Source organism: Canis lupus, chromosome 5, assembly GCF_011100685.1.
Source record: "Canis lupus familiaris isolate Mischka breed German Shepherd chromosome 5, alternate assembly UU_Cfam_GSD_1.0, whole genome shotgun sequence".
Taxonomy (NCBI): domain Eukaryota; kingdom Metazoa; phylum Chordata; class Mammalia; order Carnivora; family Canidae; genus Canis; species Canis lupus.
The window spans coordinates 25,539,969-25,562,962 of NC_049226.1; the positions used below are offsets into that span (position 1 = coordinate 25,539,969).

The 22,994-nt window shown below is 35.4% G+C and overlaps 1 protein-coding gene across 4 annotated transcripts in view; it reads left to right on the forward strand.

The window, feature by feature from the left end:
• The window catches only part of GUCY1A2 (guanylate cyclase 1 soluble subunit alpha 2), a 428,485-nt gene that overhangs the window by 218,388 nt on the left and 187,103 nt on the right, over positions 1 to 22,994 (forward strand). The window lies entirely within an intron of this gene.

Sequence of the window (22,994 nt, forward strand, 5' to 3'; positions counted from 1 at the left end):
GTTAAAATTAAAAAAAAATTTAACACTATTAACATTTTAAACCTATTAAGCACATCACTGAACTAATAGGAAAGAAAAAACATGCCAGTTACATGTGTAGACTAAGTGGAGAATTTAAATTAAGTTCTCTGTCATGAGCAGTGGTAACAGGAAACTAGGAAACACTACTTCTTTCTGGAGGATGTCAACTTCAATCCCATCTTCAAAGAATTTCTGCAGGTAAAGCACTTTGAGAATGAATGGCTAATACTAAAAAACAAAACCCCTTGTCCTCTGCCCAGCCCCCCCAAAACCCCAAGGCCACCCATTCACACAAGAAGTCAAAGTATTATGGATGAGAACCAAGGATAGTATTAGATAAGAAAAACAATGTGGTGTTTTCAGATACCAAATTTCAATTGGAATAAAAATGACAATGTTTTATATAGTTAAAGAAATAAAGAAGCAGCTTAAAAATATGAGGCAGGAATAGTATATTTGAAAAGAACCTGAGAACTCCTAAGCTGGCAACATAATACTTTGGAAAGAAAATGGTCAGTGGATGAGTTTAAAAGCAAATTAGACACAGCTGAAGGAAAAATTAGTACACTGAAAGTTAGAACTGAAGAAATAACCCATAATTAGGTCCAGAGGCTTGAACATGTGGCAATATGAATAAGATAATATAAAATATAAAATATGTGGGAAGTATTTAAGACAGAGTAGGAAAATGTGTGTTCAGTTGGGTTTCCAAACATAGGTAATGCAAAAAGGGGAATTTTTTTCTGGAACAAATAAAATACATGAATCAGTTCTCACACAATAATCTTAAGGGATTCTATGAAGGTAAATCATAGGAATTCAGAACTAAACATGTCTTAATAATGCTGTAGTGCATTAGAGAAAAGGAGGACTGGCTAAATGATAAAGGTGACACTGATAAGTGGGGAAAGGATGAGCTGTTGAAGAAAAGGTTGGGGACCACTGGTTATCCACATAGACAATAATATTAAAACTGGATCTCTACTTCATGAATCTGCACATAAAGTAATTCCAGGTGGGTTAAATGTAAAGGGCCATACTCTCAAACTATAAATCTGTAATTTGAAGTTTATAAGTTAGTGGAAGGAACAGTTTTTTGTTTTTTTGTAAACCAGTGAAGTCAACAATTATCAAATCATAAGGGAAAATATATGTAAATTTTACTACACTAAAGTTAAAACCTTCCTGTTTATCAAATAGCACCTAAAAATAATAAAAGATAACCACAGACTGGAAGGATTTTTCTTACAACACATTTAACCATTAAAAGTATCTCTGGTTAACCTCATGTATAAATACATACTGCTAGCACCATATCCCAGCATTCCCATCTCCTAGTTTGGCACAAAGTGGAAAGTCTGACAGCGCCATTGTTAGCAAGGATCTGGAGCAGCAGGTAATCACCTACAGCTGGTGGGAGTGTAAATGGTACAGTGTCCTTGGCATTAACAACTAAGTTTACTTTGCCTTGCCTACAACTCAGCAATCCCTTGCCTGGATCTTTGCCTAGGAAGTATATGTACAGGTGTAGCAACAGTCACAAGAGTATTCACAGCAACACTTTGATAAGAGCCTCACTCCGTAAATAAATAAAATAACCATCTGATGGAATAGATTAACTGTGATATGTTTATACCTTGGTATACTGTATGGTTGGGAAAATGAATGACTTTAACTATTGACATCAACATGTCAAAACTTAATATTGAGCAAAAGAAGCAAGTAATAGAATGTTGTAGTATTCTGTTTCATTAAGTTTCAAAACTGGAAAAAATATGTGATCTAGAAATATCTGCATTGATGGAAAAAGTATAAAGGAAAGAAAGGGAATGGTTGATACAAATTCAAGATGGTGCTTAACTCCAAGGGAAAGGAAGAAGATGATGGGAAGGGGGAGGATGCAGTAGGGAAAGTGCAGGCATGGTTAGAGCACTCATTTACCACTACTCTTTTATGTGCATATATACATTTATATTTGGCAATTTTAAAATGTAGAAAGAGAAAGAGTTTTCTCACCACTACTATCAGTAGTGAAAACAGGAAAGGATGGGGCATTAAAAAAATAGTTTAAGTCCCCTCAGGACATAATTATCAAGTTATTCAAGTACGTGAATGACAGACACTTCTACCACTGCCAGGGAAAACAAACCAAAGGGACACTGCCTCAGATCTGCTTCAGACTACAAATACACACATTCCAGATACAATTCATATCAGTTCTCAAATTTTCAAGACTACTAGCTGGGCAGTCTTATCATTTGGGATTGTTTTTCTATGTTGGATTTTCTTTTATCAGAGATAGAATGCTTGTATTGATTCAGCCTTGTCAAAGCAAACTTAAATTACCATAAAACAAAACCAGGGAATTGTGTTTTACAGTGTGCTCATCCATATTTTCATTTGTGGGATATAACATTATTCTGTCTTATGAATCAGTCTTTTTAAATCAGAAGAGGAAATGTCTATAAAGATTTAATAAGAATGCAGAGAGAGAATTCAAAATCATAAAACCACCTTAATAATTTTAGCTTCATTACTAATTCATATTATTTTCATGGTTTGGGATTGTTTTTGGCATATTAATTTGACTTTGAATTGGCTTCTAACTTGGTGCCATGGGAACATTTCTAAGCTTATTGAAAGAATCTTTTATTAAAAATGCTTGGGCATGCAGTAGGGTTATGTGATCAGCTGACTGTTTACTTCAAACTCTGTAAGTTTTAGGATGTTAAAATTTAAGCTATTGGAGCTACAATAATTATTCAAAAGAAAACTCCCCAAACCTCTCATATTTTGAAAAGGAAATTGATAATATTTATATGACTTTATAAACCTTCCAGGTACCCCTCATGATAGGAAATAGGAACATGAATTATAAATTATAATTGCTTGCAAACGATTGGTAATGTCCTTGAATCACTAACTATAAAATTGAGTTAATTTTTAAAATTGTAAAAGTAACAAAAGAATATATAGCATGTCATTTATTTAGTTTATAATGCTCAAGCATTTGTTTTTATGAATAATGAAACTCAGAGGCTAGTTATAGACTGCATCTACGAAGCATATACAAACATGGTCTATTTTTGTAACAAATCTGAAAAATCAGCCAAAGTGACTTTAATTAAGACTGCTTTTAAAAATAATGATTAGAATTTTTAATACTTTTTCAATAGGATGAAAAAGCCTACTGGCTGACTGGCTGAATTTATAGTAATGTCAGCATTATTCTTATTCCATTTTTTTTTTTTTTTGCCTCAGAGGAAATCTGATTTTCTTACATCTTAGACACTTGAAGAAAAGTAATATCAAATTTATGTTCTTCCCCCTTTGTTTGAGCTAGCTGTATTGTGATTTCACTAGAAAATTGTATGAATCCATGCTGTACTTTAACCTCATGACCCTAATCTTAACCAAAGTATTTTGAATAGGTTTTAATGCTGATTGGCTAACTTTTACTAACAATTTAACCACTCTGATGAAAATAACAAAATGTTTATTACTACCTATGCTTTATTTCTTGAAAATAAAAATGTTGATAGGGAAGGAGAAGCTGTGGACTGATTAGAGAATGTGATTAAATCTATATTGGAAAGACAAGTAGCATTTTCACGACTTAAGGTTTTTAAAGAAGATTGAGTTAGTGTGTCCAAATATCTAAGTTTTAATTCGGGACTCCAGTTTTGAAAAAATATTTTCATTGAAAATTATCACACAGGCACACAAATTCAAATTAGTTTCATCAATTTAGAGAACAGTACGTTTCATATAATGAGGCAATTATACAGAGATGGTGAAAGAGAGTTTAAAAAAAAAAGCTATGTATCATCATGTTGTAATACTAATGTGCTTAGCAATCTTAATTGCAAATCAGGGAAACACTGAATCTTTTCTAACTGCCTAGTCCAAAGGCAGAAATATTAACATATAATTTACATATACTTATAATTTGCATGTAATACATTACATTGTGGCTCTTTTAAGCTTCAACTTAGTGTCCTAATGAGCTTACAGGATTTTTCTTGAGATTATGATATAATTATTCCCCAATTAATTTTTAAATACCTTTTGTTATTTATAAGGAAATCTGATGTTGTTACTTTAATATTTGGAGGGATTTGTTCTCTGCAAGTATTGCGGTATTAAATTAACGCCATGAGATTACAGCCCAAGATTATATTTAGAAAAAAGAAAAACTAATTGATAATTGTTTGTGGATAAAATTCTAATTGGTACTTTTACCCCGAAGTATGTATACTTACCTGAGATGTTCTACCTCTGGAATATAAGCCTACAGAAAAAAACCTATGGGGGTCAGAAAAAACTACTTAGGCATTGTATGTACTCACTGTTAAGATGCTGAGCCCAGCTATTCTCACATCCATGTTTATCCACAGTTGAAGTTACTTTTAATCTTTTAGGTACTATAAATAGTCATAATTTTAGTAAATTATTGTTTTATTATAGAAATAACATATAAAATTACTATAATATTACTGGTGAAATTTATGGCTAAATATATTCTCTAATAGATCTGTTCTGTATAGTGAATTTTTGGTACTAGGAAAGTGTTTCTGTTTTTAAAGAATATGTTTAAAGTATTTTTTTCACTGAGAGTTTACCAGTACATGGGATGATAGTAGAGTCTCTTCTGTGGTTTGCTTCTGTTTAATTATGAGTGTGAGTCTATATATTCTGTTCAGATATTCTAACTCACTAATACTCCCCTTAACTGTTTATGAAAATCATCCATTCAGCCCATCCTGATACTTAATATGATAGCAATTTATAGTTGTTTAAGTTTCCATTCATCCAAAAAAAATTTCATGCTGTTTTTATTTATTTCTTTGACTATATCAGCTGTAATTAACTTTAAATCTATTGCTTGATATATCTCTTCTCTGGAGGCCTGTCGTCTATTACATTATCTGACCTTTCACTTAATTTTTAGTCATGTTACCTCTGTGTGCCTAATTATTGTTATTTTTTGTTTGAGTGCTAGAGATTGTGTATAAAAAATTATAGAAATAATTTCTTTCCAATATGGAAATATTTTTTAAAGATTTTAAAATTTTATTTATTGATGAGAGACACACAAAGAGAGGCAGAGACACAGGCAGAGGGACAAGGAGGCTCCCTGCAGGGAGCCTGATGCAGGACTCGATCCCAGGACCCCAGGATCACGCCCTGAGTCAAAGGCAGACACTCAGCCCCTGAGTCACCCAGGCATCCCTCCAAAAGGGAAATTTTGTGTTCTGGTAAGAGGAATTCTAACAATCAGGGATCAAATGATTTAATGCTAGGATTCATTTTCTATGGGGGCCAGTTTACTTCTGATTTGTCTTCTGTTTTTGGTATCACCCTTACACCTGTGGTGTTGGCTGTCAACGTCTCATCTCAATGTATGGAGGGTTTGCTAAGTTTTCCCCCTGGCAATCCCTGGACTTTGGATTTTGTCTCCATGGTTCTATAAGTAGTTAGAGTACCAAAAGTCCTGCTCGGTTCCTTAACCCTTCTGGTTGGAAGATGCCTGTAGTGGATAAGCACCCTTGGATTTAGTGCTCACTTCTCCTTGACATTCATTTTCCTCCCTAGCTTGGTGTAATATTTTTTCATTGTCTTGTGGGCTGACCTGCAGAAGGGTGTTCAAGTTATATAATCTGCTCTTACTAGAAATAGAAGTTCAAAGTCGTGTACATTTCTATGAGTTTTATTTCACTAATAATGATTCATCCTTACTAATCTACATTTGTGCCTATTTTCAACCCAAGTCACAGATGACATTATCTTTAAATAGAAAAGACAAAAACATCTAACTGTATTTAAACTAGCTACTGAAGAATAACAATAAATAAACATCTATTGAAGCACTTAACGGTGTGCCAGACAGCACTGATCCAGGTCCTTGCCATGTAATAATAGCTTTTCTGAGTCTCACAAATCTAGGAGGACCATATTACTATTATTTCCATTTTACAGTTGAAGAAAGGAATAAAAAAATTAATTAACCAGCACTCCTAATTACTGCACTCTATAGATTTGTTAAATAGAATTGTAGTAAATAAATTTCATATTGTCAAATTTTTCTTACTGCTTGAGTATTCCATTATCTAATAAATGAGACTTTTCATGGCTCTAGTCAAGAAAATGTAAGCTTATATTAGATGTCTTCTTTAAGAGAATGGGTATAAATAATGTGTTTTAGAGATATTCCATCCAAAATGATTAATTTTTTAAATTATAAAGAGAGAGCTCAGTTCAGTGATGTATGTGGGAGGGGAATGGCTGTGATTCCATCATTATTTCAAAAATGAGAATCCCCAGCCAGATTGATTGGGTGCATCCACTAGCCATTTTATTGCATCGTTTTGTTTTTGTTTTCTGTTTATTTTCCCTTTGTTTATTGTGGATTGTAATGCAGAAGATACATATTTCAAAATGTCATATTTACATTTTTTCATGGGATAGTCTTTGAATTTAAAGGTTGTGTCTTATATTCTAATTAATTATTTTTATGTATTACTCAAGAAATTTGTTTTAATTATAGAATTGCTCTCCTGGCATGATGCCGAAGTACTGAGCTGTAATAGAGCACACTTCCTGCCTTCCAATCTTTCTATAAAATGTTGGCATAATGATTTAATAGACATTATTATTTATGCAATGTGTATGTCAATGATACAGAATTCCCTTGCTAGTTAATTTTAGCTTGTTTCTCTAATCTTGATTGATTCTAATATAATTAGAGTGTTGGTCACCTTTTCAATCTGTGGAAAGAGATAGTTTATTAGACACACACTTTTGAAAATGCTGGTCTTATCGAAGAGTTTTGTTATAATTTTTGTCAAACAGATTTTCCAAGCAGTGCTTTTGTGAAAGTATTTGCGTATTTTTGCTACACGAAAAAAAAAATAGCAGTAAGTTTGTGAAAGGGAAAACAAAACCCAGCAATGAAGGGAAAGCTAAACTGATTTGCATGAAACTGTGCATTAAAACACAAAATTGCTTAGCTTGATTTCATGGACCAGTCCTCCCGCTTGCACATTTTTAGAAGAGAAATGCATTCTTTACTGGAGATAGTTAAATGTTTTATAAAGCTACTCTGTTAAATAATATCACTATGGGGTGAACATTCAATAAGTTATAATCTGTTTCATTTCCTTCAGACTATCTGCAGAGAGGGTCCTTCCCTGGAGTATTTGTGCAGCGTCCTAAGAGGAGGCTAAAAATTACATTCGTAAAGGCGTTCGTTTTTATTTGATTCTTGTGTGGTATGCTTTAGAAGTGTGAAGCCTTCAAGTAGTTAGGTGGCTTATGTATCTGAGTTTTATGTAAAGAATAAGAATCTGTCTACCACGTTTTACCCCTAAAAAGACGTTAGGATGTGATTTTGCCTACCCATTTTGGGGGTAGGTTAGCCCATCGTATTTTAGAATATGGTCTCTTTCACTGGCATTAACAAGAGAGGTTTTATCTTTTACTGCCAGTTTAACTTACTCTCTTTAAGAGCTAATTGGGACATGTATATATGCCAACACCGGCAGCTCAAATCTTATAATACCAAAAATGATGTGAAAATCGAAAGATGGAATAATATAGAAGAGAGAGAGTAATGTGCTCTCTGCATGCTAACCTTACTATTAGGATTTATGTTTCTGGTTTCTTATGCTGTCTTGAAATCTAATATCTAGCTCCAAATCAAAATCTAAAAATTATTTCAGAGTAACTTTATTAGTTTTCCAAAACTACAAAAGGTAAAATGACCTGTGAAAACTGACACGCAGAAGAGAATCAAAATCACCTACAATTTATTTATTTATTTATTTTTAATATATTTTTTTATTGGAGTTCCATTTGCCAACATATAGCATAACACTCAGTGCTCATCCCATTAAGTGCCCCACTCAGTGCCCGTCACCTACAGTTTACCAACAAACCATAACCACATATTAAATTTTGTTGTATAGCCTTAAAGGCTTTTTTCCCCCGTGACTATACAAACACATAGAAATAGAGTATACAGACTCAAAAAGTAGATTCTTTTAAAATTGAATGGACTTCATTCTGTAAAGTTAGGCGACACTGTGCCATAGAGATACCTCCATCCTAAATACACAGCAGAGACTTACTAAGTCCTAGGAAACATCTCTCATTGTTCTTAACTCACTTTGATTTTGCATTTTCCTGTTCTGACAGTTGAATTTTCAAGTCATTGAAAGGCAACTCTTTAATCACCTGAGCTGCAAATGTGGTCGGAAGAATTCGGTGTCACCAGTGCATTTAAAAATCTGTTACACTTTGTGTTGATGGCATGTCAGGCATAGGGTAATTGTCTGGGTCACCACTATAATATTCCTTATTTGGTTTCCTAGCAACTCTTGCCTTTTTCTAATGGCTGACTTGATTTCTGCACATTTGTAATGCTTCCCACTGCATCAGAAATTGTCACCTTGTGTATAAATGTTACAACATCAAATTTATACATAGATTCAATTCTAAGAAATTATTCTTCTTTATCATTTGCCATTAATGTACTCATTCAAAGGTTAATCCAACCATTAAAAAATAGATTTAGTAAAACCTGATTAATTCAGATTGCACTCTGGGGAAATATGGTGATTTTGACAACGTCCAAAATACTTGCAAATAGTTCCTAGCAGAGGCCTGGCCCTAGCAGGAGGTCCTGGTAAAATTGAAGAAACAGACTAATTTTGATGGTCAGATGACCAGGTAATCAGCAGGTTGGTAGGAATGTAGGCCTGGACTCGGCTCTGAAGCTTTTGGGCTGAAAGGCTTTTTCTTTGGAAGTGTGCAGTTTGCTGATTCTGCATGATCCTGGCTGGAGCATTTTACTCACGTGTTCAACAACTGTTGAGTACTTACATTTTTTAGACAACTGGTTTGGCACTGGGGATATAAGGACAATAGAAATGGATATGGCCCTGGCCCTCCTAGAAATTACAATCTCATAGAACCAGCACCTGTAAACGAATGACTTTGTTATCGAGTGGAAATAGATACATGGATTTTTCTCAGTACTGTTTCCATCCTGAGTGAGAAATTTTTGTTAGGTTTTTTAAGACATTTGACAAAGACCTTAAGTTCTTCTTAGAATATTCAAGATATTGTTGCTATCCATTTGGACCTAAATTATTTTGGTGTCTTGGTAGATTTTGTATGTATCTAGGGAAGTGGAGTGGAAAGACTATGAAAACCAACGATGTGCTGGTAGCTGGGTTGATAGATTATGTATCATCTCATTCAGTCTACACAATAATCCTAGGAGGGGCACAGATATAGTTTTTATATATTTTAAAGATGAAGTAAAATGTCAGGGGCTAAAGAATATGTGTAAGATCATGGAAAAAATAATATATATAGTACATCTTCCATATGTCACTTTGTGCCAAGTGCATTATATAATTTATCCCTTTTCATCTTGCCCACCCCTAAAACCCTGCAAAGTAAAATTAATCTTATCATTTACTTCTTTAATATTATTTTATATTTAAATAATTTGAGATTTAGAAGTTTATGTAATTTGGCCAAGATTATGCAGCTGGTCAATTTCCGAACTAAATTTGAACATGGACCTGTCTGCTTGGGGAAAAAAGAAATCTTTGAACTTCTGTTATACAAGCTGGCCAGTACCTCACCAGAATGCCCAGACTACAGTTCTGTGACCTGAACATTTAGAAAGAGTTGCCTCTCATCATGCACTTACTATGTGCCTGGCATTATGCTAAGTTAGAGTGTGTGCATGCTCGCTCTGTCATCTGTCTATACAAACATATGTGTAATTCACACATATGCATGTATGTTATAAGCATGTCTTCCTATTTGTGAAATATACAGGTATTGAATATTATCATCTAAGCCCTACAATAATCATGGACCATGAATAAATGCCATCCTTATTTACAAAGGAGAAAACCAAGACTCAGAGAGGTTAAGGGTCTTAGTGTCAAAAAGAGTAAACAGGTAAATAAGAGTAGATTCTGAGTTGGAATTTAAATCTGCTTGGCTTCAAAGTCCATGATCTTTAACCATTTCCCTACACTGCCTCAACAATAAAATGAGAATGTATGACTTCTAATCTTACAATTAATCTAATAATTTTAATCTCCTTTGAAAAAGCTACTTTTCTGTCTTCCTTAAGAAATGTTCAGATGTAGTAGCAGTGCAATGACTTGCAGGCCTTCTAATTTGAGGCAAACTCTATTGACTATAACTGTCCATGAAGATGTTGAAATAAAAAGGATAATTTTGTCTGCATTTAATATAGGGAGCCAAAATTGGTCGTTTTATAAAATTTCAGAATCTCTGAAGGAAAAATTAAGTTGGGCGTAATATTGAAATATAAACTTCTGTAATAATAGCTTCATATGAAAAATAGAAGATGAGATCTCTGGTTTGTGGCAATATAATAATCCCAAACCAGGAAAACAGGGATTTAAAACCTGGCAGAGAATCCAAAAGAAATATTGTTCTTCAGGATGTAGCATTTTCCAGATGGTATCAGTTGACTCTTTTGTATATTAAGTTATCCAAGATTACTTTTATATTTACAATAACCATAGCACTGATGGGAAGTAGGAAAATGTAGTAAAATGGTTTGATCACTCAGCCAGCAAGCATTTACTGAATTTCTCTCATGTACAAAACTACATAATTGAGTTGCAGACTGAGCTGCAGGAGTGCCAAATACTAATCTGCTTTTTTCTTGGCTCTCATTAAGTAAAAATTCTGTCTACACAATACCACAACATCTGGTCACTTAAATCCATTCAGTCAAAAATGCAATCAGCCTCCCAGATTTTCAGACTCTAGGATTCCATTCAACTTGTTTGCTCTAATTATTAGTTTATCTGAAAGTGATGTCAAGTAGTCACTAGCCTGAATGTAGATGTTTGAGTGAGCTTGGCAGGCACCTTCCCAAGGAAAGGTACAGACATGGAAGAGAGAAAATGCAAGTTCTGCTTTTCTTGGGGCCTCAGTCCAGGGCCTGCACAGATCTGTGTGCTGTTCGAAGAGTCTTCCTTGTGAATTTGTTTTCTCCTTCTCTAGGCCGCTCTACCCTCCTCTTGGGCCCTCCTGCTCCCTTTCTCTGCCCATTTCATAGAAGTACTTGTCATGCTCCCATGGGCTACCTTTGAATTACTCATACAAAATAATATCGTTATGGCTAACTCACATAAAAACTTTTGATACTGATCCGTTTAGGAGAAGGGGCTTTTTCTGCCTTTAACCTTGAAGTTCTATATTTATTTAAATTTCCCAAATGTGTGTGTGAATTACTTATGTATTATTAGTCTTTAGTATCAGTAGGAGTTATATAGGCAGTGCTGTCATGGATTGTTTTTCTTCCCTTCCTTATAGGTATCTGTAACTTTAAAAAACATAAATATAGTTTAAAAGTGAAGTAAGCACAAAGTTTCACCTGTGTATTCAATTCATAAGGAGTAATCAGCAGATGATGCCTAAAACTGAACAGGGTAAACAAGTATTTTTGGCTAAAAATTACTAGGGACATCAAATCTTTTTGGCAAAATTGTGCACTAAAGCATTTGGCCAGGAAAATGAGGGTTGGTAGAAATACTGGTCATAAAAGAAAACTGTGCTGGCAGAAATTAATCTAAGCAAATATCTGATTACCAAATCACAAATCATCGTAAATTTTAAATGGGAAAGAATTGATGCCAATTAAAATATTTTCAGAGGAATACAACTAGAAATGTAAAATATATAAAATGTAAAATAGAATCAATTTAATTGTGTTATATAGAGAATAGCTTAAGAAATTAAATTTCTTAATGACAGTTCAGAAAGTATTCATGATAAACTTCAGCATTGGTGAATTTCTTCATTCAATTATTATATTCCAAATGCCTCAAACTATAAGTGTTTTATTAGTCATAGGAATTGTTTGATGTTCTAGACATCTATGCTCAATAAATTGAATTAAATTTTTCCAAGTGGGGAAAGGAGAAAGTACAGAATTTGGTTGTTATGATATTGATAGCTATCTTATTTTTGCTTGTATGTGTATAGTTTCTTCTCTCTGATCCTTTGCTGTACAAGTAAATATAACTTTATAGTTTGCAATTTTTTTTACCACATCATTTACCTGGTATACTAGTAGCTGCACTGACTTCTGGTGTTTGTATGAAATTATAGTGATCTCCATTTCTTTTATTTTATCTTCTCAAATTCCTTTTTTTTCTAAATTTGCATATTCAAAATCACATCTTTTGAAAAATGTTAAATGTATGCCAGCTCATATTTCACTATTGCCACTAAAGGCAGAAATCAGCAATTGTGCTATCAAAAATATATTGAAACAAAGTAGAACTCTTCATCATGCCCATACTGAGAATATTTACTATGGGGTCTGTACGCTATGCATCCTGTGCTATACTAAAATTACTTTACCTGGCAGCTATGCTATTATAGCAAGCTATAGCCAAACATTATTGCCTAGAAATTTTCTTTTCCTTTTCTTTCTTTTTAACTCTAATTTGTGAAAATGCAGATTATCTTACAATTAAAAAGGCATACCCAAGGAAGCAAGAGTCATACCATATTTTTTAAATACACACACTAGAGTCTAAGTACAGCATGTTGCCCATAAACAACAATGGCAAAGCTTCCTTTCAAGGTGGGTGCTTCATGAATTATTTATGACTTCAAGTATTTGCTCCAAAATGACTAATCCTTCTTTTAATTTGGAAAAGTTAGGAGTGCATTAAGTAGATTAGTTTTTTGATTTGCAAAATTTTCTAAGGTGAACATGTTTCTCTGCAGCTCTGTGGCCTTCTTTGGATGGCCAATGAATGCCAGATTCTACAGCCAAATTATTTGTCTTGAAGACTCCAGATGTTTTCTGATTTGCTGCTGTTGTCTGGTAAAGACATATGACTATTGATTTAATTTCAGTATTTGGCTTTACTAGAGATAGGACTTTCCTTGTTTTTTTTTTTTTTCTTTCTTAGAGACTAGTTCAGCTAGAACTAACCAGAAAAAATTTACAAAAGGATAATTATAGAGGAGCTTAGGAAATTCAGTTGTGAATAATTAATAATTGATAATTGTTAAGATTTTTAAAATTGAAAAATCTGGAGGAATTCTTTCATTCCACATGCAATGAAACAGGTATAAAAAAATTAGGGAACTAGTTAGAAGTGGAATCTCAACATTTGAGATTTACCAAGAAAGCTAATGAAGAAAAAGGGCCAGACAGAAGCAGGAAAAATAATTTTGCACTTTTTGGGGTTTTTTTTCTCAGCAGCTGCTTATTGTGATAGAAGAAATATCAGTTGGAGTCTTTTTGAGGTTGTTATATAAAAGAAGTCGAAAACATTGCACAAGCTGTGTCAGGAAGTCCAGTTATTTTGACCTCTTGAGTGTCATTTCTATTAACAGAATATTGCTATTTTTACTGTTTCATTTAATTCTTGTAAAAAACTATTTTTCCCAGTTCCTGAGCCTTCCTTCTGTGAGAGACTCTCATTATGATTTTGGGGACAACTATTCCAGTAGAACTTGGCCAAAGTTGACAAGTAGATTTCTTCTTTTGACCTTCAGCTTTTCCTACGGTTAGGTTGCGTCAGTTGTTAGTTTGCAAAGGGGAGAATACCAGTACATGAGTGCCCTTCTGAATAACTCTTGCCTCTTCCTTGTCATCTCGAACAACATAATTGTTTTTGAAAATAATAGAATGTTGTGATGTGTCTTCAGGTATGAACATTTTTCATATTTCTTATATTTGTTGTAATCTTCAAATATATCAAAGAGGGATGCCTGGGTGGCTCAGTGTTTGAGCATCTACCTTTGGCTCAGGTCATGATCCTGGAATCCCAGGATCCAATCCAACATCGGGCTTCCTGCAAGGAGCCTGCTTCTCCCTCTGCCTATGTCTCTGCCTCTCTCTGTGTTTCTCATGAATAAATAAATAAAACCTTTAATAAAAAACCACAAGAAATATATCAAAGAAATTGATAACAGAAAAATTATTTTTAGATACTTTGCCTAAGTATCAAGTTATAAATACTATGAACTTATCATAAGAAGCTATTCTAAGGAAAAATTATGACCATTTAAGAAATTATGCCCATATGAATGATAATTCTACATTACCTATTGTTAAAACCCACTTCAGGATTCACACATAGCCTCAGGATTCATCAGAGCCTCCAACTGCTCCAACTCCTGATGTTCTGCCCCTGTCACCAACTCTTGTTCTTCTGCCATTTTGTATTCTCCCATTTCCACAGATCACCACAACCTCTAAGCCTTATCCATTCATAGGTTTTCAGCCTGTAATCTGTCTTCTGGCTGTTCACCTTCTGTGTTAGTTTGCTATGGCTGCCATAACAAACTACCAGAAATTGGGTGTCTTAAAACACCAGAAGTTTGTTGTCTCACACTTCTGAAGCTCAAAATCTGAGATCAAGGTATTGGCATGGCCAAGAAGTCCTTTTGAAGACATGAGGAAAGGGTCTGTCTATAGTTCTTCGGCTTGCGACAATATAACTTCAAGTCTTCACATAGTGTTTGCCGTGCTTGTGTGTCTGTCTGTGTCCAAATTTCTTCTTTTTATCAGGGCATCAATCTTATTGGATCAGAGGACCCTACCCTACTCCAGTCTGACCTCATTTTAACCAGTTCCATGCACAGTGACTCTATTTTCCTACATTATATTACATTCTGAGTTACTGGAGATGAGAATTTCCACATATGAATTTGGTGAGACACAATCCAACCCATAAACATCTTACCTAGCCAGGATCCCATTGTCTCATTTCGAACTCAACACTGTTCCTAACAGCCCTCTAGGTTTACTCTTCTTTATCCCACATCACCCTGGATTACCAACATAGACCATTCTGGGTCTGGAATTAATGAGCATTATTGGAGAAAATGACACAATCATGGTAATTAAATATCCATTACAAATGCATACCTTTAAATGCATCTGGTCCCTAAGTTCTCAGGGATGTCATTTTACTATCCCTTCATGGTGACTCTTGCTCATATTTTTCACTCTTTAAGTAGGTTTTTTCTCTTACCCTTGCTACTTTGATTCTCAGCAGACTCTTGCTTTGCCAATTGAGTGAAATGTTGGAAGATATCAATATGGATGAATTGATCTGTTCTCCCACACTGCTTTCCAACATTGTCCTTTCTTCATCTCTCCTCCTCACCTGGTCCCCATGTGTCAACACAATTTCTTCTATTATTAACCTAAAATTTTCATGTTGAAAGCTCTCCTCTCTAACTGTGCTTCTCTGTGACTGAACAACAGCAAAGCCATTCTGTTGGCTCTTCAGTGCCTGTAAAATAAGAACTGAGTCCTCATCAGTAACTTCAATCTGTCCCCCAGCCATCTTCTCAGACCTCTATCCAGCTAAAGAAATAACATCTCACCACTGTATTATGGCATTAAATATACCAGGCTAACTTCTATCCTATACAATCCTGCTTGCTTCTTTACAGGAGTCATCCTATTACTGTGATGTTTCCTTTGTTTGTTTTCCTAGTCTCTCTATCCTTCCTGGTCCAGCTTAACTCCTGCCAAGGGTCATCCCTGACACTCTCATTCTCTTTAGTAGCAATTATTTGCTGCTTCTTTAGGAAACTTTTGTTACATATACTAACTTACAAATAAATTGTTTATGTATATTATAGTCACCAATTATGAGCTCCGAAGTAAAATGTCCTGTTACATAGCAAATTTAAATAATAAATTCTGAGATTTACCATTAAAATTATTTATGTATATTCTGTATTATGAATTAGTCTATAGGAATCCATATCTGGGATGATATCTTTATCTTTCTACATTGTAGTACAAGCAATTTATAATATTAGTTGAATCAACTTAGAACTAATACACTGGGAGGCGGGGCAAGATGGCAGAAGAGTAGGACCCCCCCCAAGTCACCTGTCCCCCCCAACTTACCTAGATAATTTTCAAATCATACTGAAAACCTACGAATTCTGCCTGAGATTTAAAGAGAGAGCAGCTGGATTGCCACAGTGAGAAGAGTTCATGCTTCGGTCAAGTACAACTTGTTTTAGGCCACTCCGCACTGAGCAAAATGACTAGAAGGAAGAACTCACCACAAAATAAAGAATAAGAAACAGTACTCACTGCCACAGAGTTACAGAATTTGGATTACAATTCGATGTCAGAAAGCCGATTCAGAAGCACAATTATAAAGCTACTGGTGGCTCTGGAAAAAAGCATAAAGGAATCAAGAGATTTCATGACTGCAAATTTAGATCTAATCAGGCAGAAATTAAAAATCAATTAAATGAGATACAATCCAAACTGGAGGTCCTAATGATGAGGGTTAATGAGGTAGAAGAACGAGTGAGTGAATGGAAGACAAGTTGATGGCAAGGAAGGAAGCTGAAGAAAAAAAAAAAAGTAATTAAAAGATCATGAGGAAAGGTTAAGGGAAATAAATGACAGCCTTAGAAGGAAAAATCTACGTTTAATTGGGGTTCTAGAGGGCGCTGAATGGGACAGAGGACCAGAAAGCATATTTGAACAAATCATAGCTGAGAACTTCCTTAACTTGGGAAGGGAAACAGGCATTCAGATCCAGGAGATAGAGAGATCCCCCCTAAAGTCAGTAAAAACCATTCGACACCCCGAATTTAATAGTGAAACTAGCAGATTCCAAAGATAAAGAGAGAATCCTTAAAGCAGCAAGAGACAAGAAATCCATAACCTTTATGGGGAGAAGTATTAGGTTAACAGCAGACCTCTCCACAGAGACCTGGCAGGCCAGAAAGGGCTGGCAGGATATATTCAGGGTCCTAAATGAGAAGAACATGCAGCCAAGAATACTTTATCCAGCAAGGCTCTCATTCAGAATAGAAGGAGAGATAAAGAGCTTCCAAGATAGGCAGAAACTGAAAGAATAGGTGACCACCAAAAGCTCTGCAAGAAATATTAAGGGGGATTCTGTAATAGAGGAAGTCCAAAGGAACAATCCACAAAAACAGGGACTGAATAGGTATTATTATGACACTAAATTCATATTTTTCAATAGTAACTCTGAACGTAAATAGTCCATTTACGTTGGACTATTTGACCCCATCAAAAGGCGCAGGGTTTCAGACTGGATAAAAAAGCAAGACATCTATTTGCTGTCTACAAGAGATTCATTTTAGACCTAAGGACACCTACAGCCTGAATATAAAAGGTTGGAGAACCATTTATTATTCGAATGGTCCTCAAAAGAAAGCAGGGGTAGCCATCCTCATATCAGATAAATTAAACTTAATCCAAAGACTGTAGTAAGAGAGGAAGGGGGATACTATCTCATACTTAAAGGATCTATCCAACAAAAGGACCTAACAATCATGAATATTTATGCCCCTAATGTTGGAGCTGCCAAGTATATCAATCAATTAATAACCAAAGTTAAGACATACTTAGATAATAATACACTTATACTGGGAGAGTTGAACATGGCACTTTCTGTAATTGACAGATGTTCTAAGCACAACCTCTCCAAAGAAACAAGACCTTTAAATGATATACTGCACCAGATGGATTTCACAGATATTTACAGAACTTTACATCCAAATGCAATTGAATACACATTCTTCTCAAGTGCACATGGAACTTTCTCCAGAATAGACCACATACTGGATCACAAATCAGGTATTAACAGACACCAAAAGACTGGGATTGTCCCCTGCATATTTTCAGACCCTAATGCTTTGAAACTAGAACTAAATCACAAGAGGAAATTTTGAAGAAATTAAACACGTGGAGGTTAAAGGCCATCCTGCTAAAAGATGAAAGGGTCAACCAGGAAATTGGAGAAGAGTTAGAGAGATTCATGGAAACTAATGAGAATGAAGATACAACCATTCAAAATCTTTGGGATACAGCAAAAGCAGTCCTGAGGGGGAAATACATCGCAATAAAAGCATCCATCCAAAAACTGGAAAGAACTCAAATACAAAAGCTAACCTTACATATAAAGGAGCTAGAAAAAAAACAGCAGATAGATCCTACACCCATCAGAAGAAGAGAGTTAATAAAGATTCAAGCAGAACTCAACGAAATCGAGACCAGAACTGTGGAACAGATCAACAAAACCAGGAGTTGGTTCTTTGAAAGAATTAATAACATAGATAAACCATTAGCCAGCCTTATTAAAAAGAAGAGAGAGAAGACTCAAATTAATAAACTCATGAATGAAAAAGGAGAGATCACCACCAATACCAAGGAAATACAAACGACTTAAAAAACTTATTATGAGCAGCTTTATGCCAATAAGTTAGGCATCTAGAAGAAACGGATGCATTTCTGGAAAACCACAAACTACCAAAACTGGAACAGGAAGAAATAGAAAACCTGAACAGGCCAATAACCAGGGAGGATACTGAAGCAGTCATCAAAAACCTCTCAAGACACAAGAGTCCAGGGCCAGATGGCTTCCCAGGGGAATTCTATCAAACGTTTAAAGAAGAAACCATACCTATTCTCCTAAAGCTGTTTGGAAAGATAGAAAGAGATGGAGTACTTCCAAATTCGTTCTATGAGGCCAGCATCACCTTAATTCCAAAACCAGACAAAGACCCCACCAAAAAGGAGAATTATAGACCAATATTCCTGATGAACACAGATGCAAAAATTATCAACAAGATACTAGCCAGTAGGATCCAACAATACATTAAGAAGATTATTCACCATGACCAAGTCGGATTTATCCCTGGGATGCAAGGCTGGTTCAACACTCGTAAAGCAATCAATGTGGTAGATCATATCAACAAGATCATTTTGATCTTATCAAAACAAGAACCATATGATCCTCTCCATAGATGTAGAGAAAGCACTTGACAAAATACAGCATCCACTCCTGATCAAAACTCTTCAGAGTGTAGGGTAGAGGCAACATTCCTCAGCATCTTAAAAGCCATCTACGAAAAGCCCACAGCAAATATCATTCTGAACGGGGAAACACTCTGAGCCTCTCCCCTAAGATCAGGAACACGACAGGAATGTCCACTCTCACCACTGCTATTCAACATAGTGCTAGAAGTCCTAGCCTCAGCAATCAGGCAACACAAAGAAATAAAAGGCATTCAAATTGGCAAAGAAGAATTCAAACTCTCCCTCTTTGCAGATGACATGATACTGTACATAGAAAACCCAAAACACTCCATCCCAAAATTGCTAGAACTCATACAGCAATTCGACAGTGTGGCAGGATACATAATCAATGCCCAGAAATCAGTGGCGTTTGTCTATACTAACAATGAGACTGAAGAAAGAGAAATTAAGGAGTCAATCCCATTTACAATTGCACCCAAAAGCAGAAGATACCTGGGAATAAACCTAACCAAAGAGGTAAAGGATCTATACCCTAAAAACTACAGAACACTTCTGAAAGAAATTAAGGAAGACACAAAGAGATGGAAAAATATTCCATGATCATGGATTGGAAAAGTTAATATTGTGAAAATGTCAATGTTACCCAGAGCAATTTACACATGCAATGCAATCCCTATCAAAATACCATGGACTTTCCTCAGAGAGTTGGAAGAAATCATCTTAAGAATTCAGTGGAATCAGAAAAGACCCCGAATAGCCAGGGGAATATTAAAAAAGAAAACCATAGCTGGGGCATCACAATGCCAGATTTCAGGTTGTACTACAAAGCTGTGATCATCAAGACAGTGTGGTACTGGCACAAAACAGACAATGGAACTGAATAGAAAATCCAGAAGTGGACCCTCAACTCTATGGTCAACTAATATTTGACAAAGCAGGAAAGACTATCCACTGGAAAAAGGACAGTCTCTTCAGTAAAGGGTGCTGGGAAAATTGGACATCCACACGCAGAAGAATGAAACTGGACCATTCTCTTACACCATACAAAAAGATAAACTCAAAATGGATAAAAGATCTAAATGTGAGACAAGATTCCATCAAAATCCTAGTGGAGAATACAGGCAACACCCTTTTTGAACTTGGCCACAGCAACTTCTTGCAAGATACATCCATGAAGGCAAGAGAAACAAAAGCAAAAATGAATTATTGGGACTTAATCAAGATAACAAGCTTCTGCACAGCAAAAGAAACATTCAACAAAAGTAAAAGACCACCTACAGAATGGGAGAAGATATTTGCAAATGACATATCGGATAAGGGGCTAGTATCCAAGATCTATAAAGAACTTATTAAACTCAACAGCAAAGAAACAACCCAATTATGAAATGGGCAAAAGACATGAACAGAAATTTCACAGAGCAAGACAGACATGGCCAACAAGCATATGAGAAAATACTCCACATCCCTTGCCATCAGGGAAATACAAATCAAAACCACAATGTGATACCACCTCACACCATTGAGAATGAGGAAAATTAACAAGGCAGGAAACAACAAATGTTGGAGAGGTTGTGGAGAAAGGGGAACCCTCTTGCACTATTGGTGGGAATGTGAACTGGTACTGCCACTCATTAACCACTTACTGTTATTACTGTGTGGAGGTTCCTCAAAGAGTTAAAAACAGACCTGCCCTAGGACCCAGCAATTGTACTGCTGGGGATTTACCCCAAAGATACAGATGCAGTGAAACGCCAGGACACCTGCACCCTGATGTTTATAGCAGCAATGGCCACAATAGCCAATCTGTGGAAGGAGCCTCGGTGTCCATCGAAAGATGAATGGATAAAGAAGATGTGGTCTATGTATACAATGGAATATTACTGAGCCATTAGAAATGACAAATACCCACCATTTGCTTCGACGTGGATGGAACTGGAGGGTATTATGCTGAGTGAAATAAGTCAGTTGGAGAAAGACAAACATTATATGGTCTCATTCATTTGGGCAATATAAAAAATAGTGAAAGTGAATAAGGGGAAAGGAGAGAAAATGAGTGAAAATATCAGTGAGGGAGACTAAACATGAGAGACACCTAACTCTGGGAAACAAACAAGGAGTAGTGGAAAGGGAGGTGGGCGGGGGGTTGGGGTGACTGGGTGACAGGCACTGTCGGGGCACTTGGCGGGATGAGCACTGCATGTTATGCTATATGTTGGCAAATTGAACGCCAATAAAAAAATAAATTTAAAAAAAAGAACGAAGCTAGTTGAAAGCTGGCTTCCAAACGTATTTTAAATTAAAACAAAAGAAGTTTGTAATTCTTTGGAGACATGCATCTAATTGAATATATTTATGAACTTTTATAATTTTATCTTAATATTTTAATAATTCTTTTGCACAGCCTCTCTTCCTCCTCCCTCATATTTTTCTTTTAATTTTAAGTATACTTAACGCACAGATTATATTAGTTTCAGGTGTGCAATATAATTAGCAATTCTACATTACTCAGTGCTCATCATGATAAATGTGCTCTTAATCCCCTTCACCTATTTCACTCATCCCCCCTCCATCTCACCTCTGGAAAACATCAGTGTGTTATCTGTAGTTAAAGAGTCTTTTTTTTTTTTTTTTGCTTTGTTCATTTTTTTTGTTTCTTAAATTCCACATATGAATGAAATCATATGGTATTTGTCTTTCTCTTATTTCACTTAACCTTATACCCTCCAGATCTACCTTGTGCTGTTACAAGTGGCAAGTGCTCGTTCTCTTTTCATGGCTGAGTAGTATTCCATTGTGTATCTATGCCTCATCTTTTTTCTCAATTCAACTATAGGTGAACACATGGATTGCTTCCATATCTTGGCTATTGTAAATAATGCTGCCATAAACATATAGGTGCATATATCTTTTAAAAGTTTACTTTAAAAAATAAATCAGAAAATTTTTGTGATGTTTTCCTGTGGTCTATTGATAACCATAACTCAGGACCCTAGCTTGCAACATCATACTATTCATGTAGTTAGACACATTGGAAACCAGGTCCCTCTGTCAAGTCTGAGAACTGGAAGGTATTATGCTGAGTGAAGTAAGTCAATCGGAGTAGGACAAACATTGTATGTTCTCATTCATTTGGGGAATATAAATAATAGTGAAAGGGAATAAAAGGGAAGGGAGAAGAAATGTGTGGGAAATATCAGAAAGGGAGACAGAACATAAAGACTCCTAACTCTGGGAAATGAACTAGGGGTGATGGAAGGGGAGGAGGGCGGGGGGTGGGGGTGAATGGGTGACGGGCACTGAGGGGGGCACTTGATGGGATGAGCACTGGGTGTTATTCTGTATGTTGGCAAATTGAACACCAATAAAAAATAAATTTGTTATTAAAAAAAAAGAGAACGGGAATCCATAGGGGGTAGAAAAATGATGTATAGGTGGGTGATGTTTGGAAGTATTGAATCACTCTATTGTATACCTGGAATTACATAACACCTGAAATTAATGTAACATAGTATGTTAACTAACTAGAATTAAAAGCTTTAAAAAAAAGAAAAGTGATATAATCTAATGACTGAAAGGAGAACAAAACTTCGTAAGAAAGTCTTGTAAACTGGGCTTAATTAAACTTATCATGTTCATTTCTGTTGTACATCCTTTACTGCCCAAGCTGACAAGATTCTAGAAGTAGAGCAGATTCTTCATTTTGATTTGTATACATTTTAATGTCTTGAATCTAAAGGCTACTTTTGAAATTCATTGAGGTTACCAAAGACTGAATAATTAGCCCTTTCTCTCATTAACTATTATTAGAGTCATTATCAACCCTTTGCAGTGAAAAGCACAAAATGTACCAATGGCTGCGGTTTTGAAACATTTTGCAGGGCAGCATTATCCTATTATGACAGTATCCTTAAAGAGGAGACCTGTGAATTAATATGCAGGGGCACATACAGGGAATTAACCAGGCATCATCTTTTCATTTAAGGAGCACTCACATGATTAAATCTCAGAGTTAAAAATTCATCCTTAAAAGTTCAACTTTAGCAGAATAACTGATTTTATTTTATAGCTGTCAACTTGATTGACAAGTAGGGCCCATCAAGTAGGTTTCTAT